The sequence below is a fragment of the Lolium rigidum genome, chromosome 6, assembly GCF_022539505.1.
Source record: "Lolium rigidum isolate FL_2022 chromosome 6, APGP_CSIRO_Lrig_0.1, whole genome shotgun sequence".
Lineage (NCBI taxonomy): Eukaryota > Viridiplantae > Streptophyta > Magnoliopsida > Poales > Poaceae > Lolium > Lolium rigidum.
Window position 1 is genome coordinate 156128986 of NC_061513.1, and position 8633 is coordinate 156137618.

An 8633-nucleotide genomic window follows, 5' to 3' on the forward strand; every position below is an offset into this window, starting at 1 on the left:
TATATTGATATTCTCGGGAAAACCCCAGACACCCGAGCCTCCATCCACGAAAAGTTCCGTCGCCGCCGCCATCGTCAATCCTAGTTCGAGAGGGTTCTGAAGCTCTTCCCAGCACCCTGCCGGAGAAGGAGATCATCACCGGAGGCCTGACACGTCTCAAACGTATCTATAATTTCTTATGTTCCATGCTACTTTTATGATACTCACATGTTTTATACACATTATATGCCATTATTATGCATTTTCCGGCACTATCCTATTGACAAGATGCTGAAGAGCCAGTTGCTGTTTTCTGCTATTTTTTGTTTCAGAAATCCTAGTAAGGAAATGTTCTCGGAATTGGACGAAATCAACGCCCAGGGGCCTATTTTTCCACGAAGCTTCCAGAAGTCCGAAGGGGAAACGAAGTGGGGCCACGGGGCACCGCCACAGTAGGGCGGCGCGGCCTACAGGGGGCCCGCGCGGCCCTGTTGTGTGGGGCCCCCGTGACGCCTCCTGACCTGCCCTTCCGCCTACTTAAAGTTTTCGTCGCGAAACCCCGCACCGAGAGCCACGATACGGAAAACCTTCCGGAGACGCCGCCGCCAATCCCATCTCGGGGGATTCAGGAGATCGCCTCCGGCACCCCGCCGGAGAGGGGAATCATCTCCCGGAGGTCTCTTCATCGCCATGATCGCCTCCCGGATCGATGTGTGAGTAGTCCACCCCTGGACTATGGGTCCATAGCAGTAGCTAGATGGTTGTCTTATCCTCATTGTGCTATCATGTTAGATCTTGTGAGCTGCCTATCATGATCAAGATCATCTATTTGTAATGCTACATGTTGTGTTTGTTGGGATCCGATGAATATTGAATACTATGTCAAGTTGATTATCAATCTATCATATATGTTATTTATGTTCTTGCATGCTCTCCGTTGCTAGTAGAGGCTACGGCCAAGTTGATACTTGTGACTCCAAGAGGGGGTATTTATGCTCGATAGTGGGTTCATGCCTCCATTAAATGCGGGACGAGTGACGAGAAAGTTCTAAGGTTGTGGATGTGTTGTTGCCATTAGGGATAAAACATCGATGCTTTGTCTAAGGATATTTGTGTTGATTACATTACGCACCATACTTAATGCAATTGTCTATTGTTTGCAACTTAATACTGGAGGGGGTTCGGATGATAACCTGAAGGTGGACTTTTTAGGCATAGATGCATGCTGGATATCGGTCCATGTACTTTGTCGTAATGCCCTGATTAAATCTCATAGTACTCATCATGATATATGTATGTGCATTGTTATGCCTTCTTTATTTGTCAATTGCCCAACTGTAATTTGTTCACCCAACATTTGTTTATCTTATGGGAGAGACACCACTAGTGAACTGTGGACCCCGGTCCAATTCTATACATCTGAAATACAATCTACTGCAATTGTTCTTTATTGTTCTTCGCAAACAATCATCATCTTCCACACAATACGTTTAATCCTTTGTTTACATCAAGCCGGTGAGATTGACAACCTCACTGTTACGTTGGGGCAAAGTACTTTGATTGTGTTGTGCGAGTTCCACGTTGGCGCCGGAATCTCCGGTGTTGCGCCGCACTACTCCGCCGCCATCAACCTTCAACGTGCTTCTTGACTCCTACTCGGTTCGATAAACCTTGGTTTCTTACTGAGGAAACTTGCTGCCGTGCGCATCACACCTTCCTCTTGGGGTTCCCAACGGACGTGTCAACTACACGCATCAAGCAAATTTCGGCGCCGTTGCCGGGGAGATCAAGACACGCTGCAAGGGGAGTCTCCCACATCCAATCTCTTTACTTTGTTTTTGTCTTGCTTTGTTTTACTTTATTTACTGCTTTGTTTGCTCTGTTATCAGAAACACACAAAAAATAGTTGCTAGTTTTACTTTATTTACTGTCTTGTTCTCTATATTGAAAACACAAAAAAATTAGTTACTTGCATTTACTTTATTTAGTTTGCTTTATTTACTACTGCTAAAATGGGTACTGTTGAGAATACTAAGTTGTGTGACTTCACTAGCACAAATAATAATGATTTCATATGCACACCTATTGCTCCACTCGGTACTACGGCAGAATTCTTTGAAATTAAACCCGCTTTACTGAATCTTGTTATGAGAGAGCAATTTTCTGGTGTTAGTTCTGATGATGCTGCTGCCCATCTTAATAATTTTGTTGAACTATGTGAAATGCAAAAGTATAAGGATGTAGATGGTTACATTATAAAATTAAAATTGTTTCCTTTCTCTTTAAGAGGAAGAGCTAAAGATTGGTTGCTATCTCTGCCTAGAAATAGTATTGATTCATGGACTAAATGTAAACATGCTTTTATTGGTAGATATTATCCTCCCGCTAAAATTATATCTTTGAGAAGTAGCATAATGAATTTTGAGCAATTAGATAATGAACATGTTGCTCAAGCATGGGAGAGAATGAAGTCTTTGGTAAAGAATTGCCCAACCCATGGACTGACTACTTGGATGATCATCCAAACTTTTTATGTAGGATTGAATTTTTCTTCGCGGAACCTATTGGATTCAGCTGCTGGAGGTACCTTTATGTCCATCACTTTGGGGGCGGCAACAAAGCTTCTTGATGATATGATGACAAATTACTCTGAATGGCACACGGAAAGAGCTCCACAAGGTAAGAAGGTAAATTCTGTTGAAGAAACCTCTTCCTTGAGTGATAAGATTGATGCTATTATGTCTATGCTTGTGAATGGTAGATCTAATGTTGATCCTAATAATGTTCCTTTAGCTTCATTGGTTGCCCAAGAAGAACATGTTGATGTGAACTTCATTAAAAATAATAATTTTAACAACAATGCTTATAGGAATAATTCTGGTAACAACTATAGGCCATATCCTTCTGCTAATGGTAATAGTTATGGTAATTCTTATGGGAATTCTTAAAACAATAATAGGAGTGTACCCCCTGGTCTTGAAGCCATGCTTAAAGAATTTATTAGTACACAAACTGCTTTTAACAAATCTGTTGAGGAAAAGCTTGATAAAATTGATATTCTTGCTTCTAAGGTTGATAGTCTTGCCTCTGATGTTGATCTTTTAAAATTAAAAGTTATGACTAATAAGGATATTGATAATAAAATTGTTACTACAGCAAATGCCATCCAAGTTCGAATTAATGAGAATATTAGATTGATGGCCGAATTGCATGCTAGGTGGGAAAGAGAAGAAAACGAAAAACTAGCTAAAGAGAATAATGTAGCTAAAGTTTGGACTATTACCACCACTAGTAATGTTAATGATTCACATGTTGCTACACCCCCTACTATCAATGGTAAAATAATTGGTGTTGGCAATGTTACTACTCCTAGTGCAAAGCGTGCAAAATTGCACTGAAGCTCGCTAAAACTATTTGAAATTGATAAAACTGCTGAAATTTTTCAAAATATTGGGGATAATGATCCCATTGCTGTAGATAATAATGGTTTAGATTTTGATGATTTTCACATCTCTGAAGTTAAAAACTTGCTAAAAGTCCTAATGCTAGTGCTATAAATTTGGCCTTTACAAAACATATTACAAATGCTCTCATAAAAGCTAGAGAGGAGAAACTAAAACTTGAGACTTCTATTCCTAGGAAGTTAGAATATGGTTGGGATCCCATCATTAAGATGAGGGTCAATGATTTTAATTGTAATGCTTTATGTGATCTTGGTGCAAGTATTTCTGTTATGCCTAAGAAAATTTATGATATGCTTGACTTGCCACCATTGAGAAATTGTTATTTGGATGTTAATCTTGCTCGATAATGCTATGAAGAAACCTTTGGGGAGGATTGATAATGTTCGTATTATGGTTAACAATAACCTTGTCCCCGTTGATTTTGTTGTCTTGGATATTGAATGCAATGCATCTTGTCCCATTATATTGGGAAGACCTTTTCTTCGAACTATTGGTGCCACCATTGATATGAAGGAATGTAATATTAAATATCAATTTCCTCTCAAGAAAGGTATGGAACACTTCCCTAGAAAGAGAATGAAGTTACCATATGATTCTATTATTAGAACAAGTTATGCTGTTGATGCTTCATCTCTTGATAATACTTGATTCACACTTTCTGCGCCTAGCTGAAAGGTGTTAAAGAAAAAGCGCTTATGGGAGACAACCCATTATTTTACTTCTGCACTTTGTTTTATATTTGAGTCTTGGAAGTTGTTACTACTGTAGCAACCTCTCCTTATCTTTATTTTATTGCATTGTTGTGCCAAGTAAAGTCTTTGATAGTAAAGTGAATACTAGATTTGGATTACTGCGCAGAAACAGATTTCTTGCTGTCACGAATTTGGGTATGATTCTCTGTAGGTAACTCAGAAAAATCTGCCAATTTACGTGCGTGATCCTCAGATGTGTACGCAACTTTCATTCAATTTGGGAATTTTCATCTGAGCAAGTCTGGTACCTCTTTAAAATTCGTCTTTACGGACTGTTCTGTTTTGACAGATTCTGCCTTTTATTTCGCATTGCCTGTTTTGCTATGTTTGATGGATTTCTTCGTTCCATTAACTTTCAGTAGCTTTGAGCAATGTCCAGAAGTGTTAAGAATGATTATGTCACCTCTGAATATATGAATTATGCACTGACCCTCTAATGAGTTTGTTTTGAGTTTGGTGTGGAGGAAGTTTTCAAGGGTCAAGAGAGGAGGATGATACAATATGATCAAGAAGAGTGAAAAGTCCAAGCTTGGGGATGCCCCCGTGGTTCATCCCCTGCATATTTTAAGAAGACTCAAGCGTCTAAGCTTGGGGATGCCCAAGGCATCCCTTCTTCATCGACAACTTATCGGGTCACCTCTAGTGAAACTATATTTTTATTCCGTCACATCTTATGTGCTTTACTTGGAGCGTCTGTTTGTTTTTGTTTTTGTTTTTGTTTGAATAAAATCGGATCCTAGCATTCTTTGTTTGGAAGAGAGACATGCTCCGCTGTTTCGTATGAACACATGTGTTCTTAGCTTTATCTTTAATGTTCATTGCGAAAGTTGAACTACTTCATTCATTGTTATATGGTTGGAAACGGAAAATGCCACATGTGGTAAATGGTATAATGTCTTGAATAATTTGATACTTGGCAATTGTTGTGCTCATATAGATCATGTTTAAGCTCTTGCATCATGTACCTTGTACCCATTAATGAATAACTACATAGAGCTTGTTAAACTTTGGTTTGCATGATTGATCTCTAGAGTCTAGATATTTTTTGGTTGAGGTGTTTGAACAACAAGGAGACAATGTAAAGTCTTATAACAGTTACAATATGTTCATATGTGAGCTTTGCTGCACATTTTATACTTGAGTTTGCTTCAAACAACCTTGCTAGCCTAGCCTTGTATTGAGAGGAATTCTTCTCATGCATCCAAATCCTTGAGCCAATAACCATGCCATTTATGTCCACCATACCTACCTACCACATGGTATTTCTCCGCCATTCCAAAGTAAATTACTTGAGTGCTATCTTTAAAATTCCATTCTTTGTCTTTGCAATATATAGCTCATGGGAAAAATAGCTTAAAAACTATTGTGGTGAAGAATATGTACTTATGTGTCTTATTTCTTAATAAGTTGCTTGTTGAGCGGTAACCATGTTTCTGGGGACGCCATCAACTTTTACCCTTGTTGAATATCATGTGAGTTGCTATGCATGTTCGTCTTGTCCGAAGTAAGGGCGACTTTCATGATCAAATGGTTTGAGTATGCATACTGTTAGAGAAGAACATTGGGCCGCTAACTAAAGCCATGATTCATGGTGGAAGTTTCAGTTTGGACAATTAATCCTCAATCTCTTATGAGAATATTAAGCGTTGTTGAATGCTTATGCATTAAAGAGGAGTCCATTATCCGTTGTCTATGTTGTCCCGGTATGGATGTCTAAGTTGAGAATAATCAAAAGCGAGAAATCCAATGCGAGCTTTCTCCTTAGACCTTTGTACGAGGCGGCATAGAGGTACCCCTTTGTGACACTTGGTTGAAACATATGCTATGCAATGATAATCCATGTTAATCCAAGCTAATTAGGACAAGGTGCGAGCACTATTGGTATACTATGCATGAGGCTTGCAACTTATAGGATATCTTATACATAACACATATGCTTTATTACTACCGTTGACAAAATTGTTTCTTGTTTTCAAAATGAAAAGCTCTAGCACAAATATAGTAATCAATGCTTCCCTCTGCGAAGGGCCTTTCTTCTACTTTATTGTTGAGTCAGTTTACCTATTCTTTCTATCCCAGAAGCAAACACTTGTGTCAACCGTGCATTGATTCTTACATGTTTACTTATTGCACTTGTTATACTACTTTGTGTTAACAATTATCCATGAGATATACATGTTGAAGTTGAAAGCAACCGCTGAAACTTATATCTTCCTTTGTGTTGCTTCAATACCTTTACTTTGAATTTATTGCTTTATGAGTAACTCTTATGCAAGTCTTATTGATGCTTGTCTTGAAAGTATTATTCATGAAAAGTCTTGCTATATGATTCATTTGTTTACTCATTATCTTCACCATTGCTTCGAATCGCTGCATTCATCTCATATGCTTTACAATAGTATGATCAAGATTATGATAGCATGTCACTTCGTAAATTATCTTTGTTATCGTTTACCTACTCGAGGGCGAGTAGGAACTAAGCTTGGGGATGCTTGATACGTCTCAAACGTATCTATAATTTCTTATGTTCCATGCTACTTTTATGATGATACTCACATGTTTTATACACATTATATGTCATTATTATGCATTTTCCGGCACTAACCTATTGACGAGATGCCGAAGAGCCGATTCTTCGTTTTCTGCTGTTTTTGGTTTCAGAAATCCTAGTAAGGAAATATTCTCGGAATTGGACGAAATCAACGCCCAGGGGCCTATTTTTCTACGAAGCTTCCAGAAGTCCGAAGGGGAAACGAAGTGGGGCCACGGGGCGCCGCCACAGTAGGGCGGCGCGGCCTACAGGGGGCCCGCGCGGCCCTGTTGTGTGGGGCCCCCATGACGCCTCCTGACCTGCCCTTCCGCCTACTTGAAGTCTTCGTCGTGAAACCCCCGCATCGCGAGAGCCACGATACGGAAAACCTTCCCGGAGACGCCGCCGCCGCCAATCCCATCTCGGGGGATTCGGGAGATCGCCTCCGGCACCCTGCCGGAGAGGGGAATCATCTCCCGGAGGTCTCTTCATCGCCATGATCGCCTCCGGATCGATGTGTGAGTAGTCCACCCCTGGACTATGGGTCCATAGCAGTAGCTAGATGGTTGTCTTCTCCACATTGTGCTATCATGTTAGATCTTGTGAGCTTCCTATCATGATCAAGATCATCTATTTGTAATGCTACATGTTGTGTTTGTTGGGATCCGATGAATATTGAATACTATGTCAAGTTGATTATCAATCTATCATATATGTTATTTATGTTCTTGCATGCTCTCCGTTGCTAGTAGAGGCTCGGCCAAGTTGATACTTGTGACTCCAAGAGGGGGTATTTATGCTCGATAGTGAGTTCATGCCTCCATTAAATGCGGGACGATGATGAGAAAGTTCTAAGGTTGTGGATGTGCTATTGCCACTAGGGATAAAACATCGATGCTTTGTCTAAGGATATTTGTGTTGATTACATTACGCACCATACTTAATGCAATTGTCCGTTGTTTGCAACTTAATACTGGAGGGGTTCGGATGATAACCTCGAAGGTGGACTTTTTAGGCATAGACGCATACCGGATAGCGGTCTATGTACTTTGTCGTAATGCCCCGATTAAATATCATAGTACTCATCATGATATATGTATGTGCATTGTTATGCCTTCTTTATTTGTCAATTGCCCAAGCTGTAATTTGTTCACCCAACATCCGTATCTTATGGGACAGACACCACTAGTGAACTGTGGACCCCGGTCCAATTCTTTACATCTGAAATACAATCTACTGCAATTGTTCTTTACTGTTCTTCGCAAACAATCATCATCTTCCACACAATACGTTTAATCCTTTGTTTACAACAAGCCGGTGAGATTGACAACCTCACTGTTACGTTGGGGCAAAGTACTTTGATTGTGTTGTGCATGTTCCACGTTGGCGCCGGAATCCCTGGTGTTGCGCCGCACTACACTCCGCCGCCAACAACCTTCAACGTGCTTCTTGACTCCTACTGGTTCGATAAACCTTGGTTTCTTACTGAGGGAAACTTGCTGATGTGCGCATCACACCTGCCTCTTGGGGTTCCCAACGGACGTGTCAACTACACGCATCAAGGCCTATTCATCACCATGCCCGCCTCCGAAGTGATGCGTGGGTAGTTCATCCCTGGACTACGGGTCCATAGCAGTAGCTAGATGGTTGTCTTCTCCTCGTTATGCCTCATGTTTAAATTTTGTGACCTGCCTATCATGATCAAGATCATCCTTATGTAATGCTACATGTTGTGTTTGCTGGGATCCGATGAATATTGAATACTATGATTGAGATTGATTATGATATGTCATGTATATGTTATTTGTGATCTTGCAATGCTCTCTGTTGCTACTAGATGCTTTGGCCAAGTATGTGCTTGTAACTCCAAGAGGGAGTATTTATGCTCGATAGTGGGTTCATGCCTCT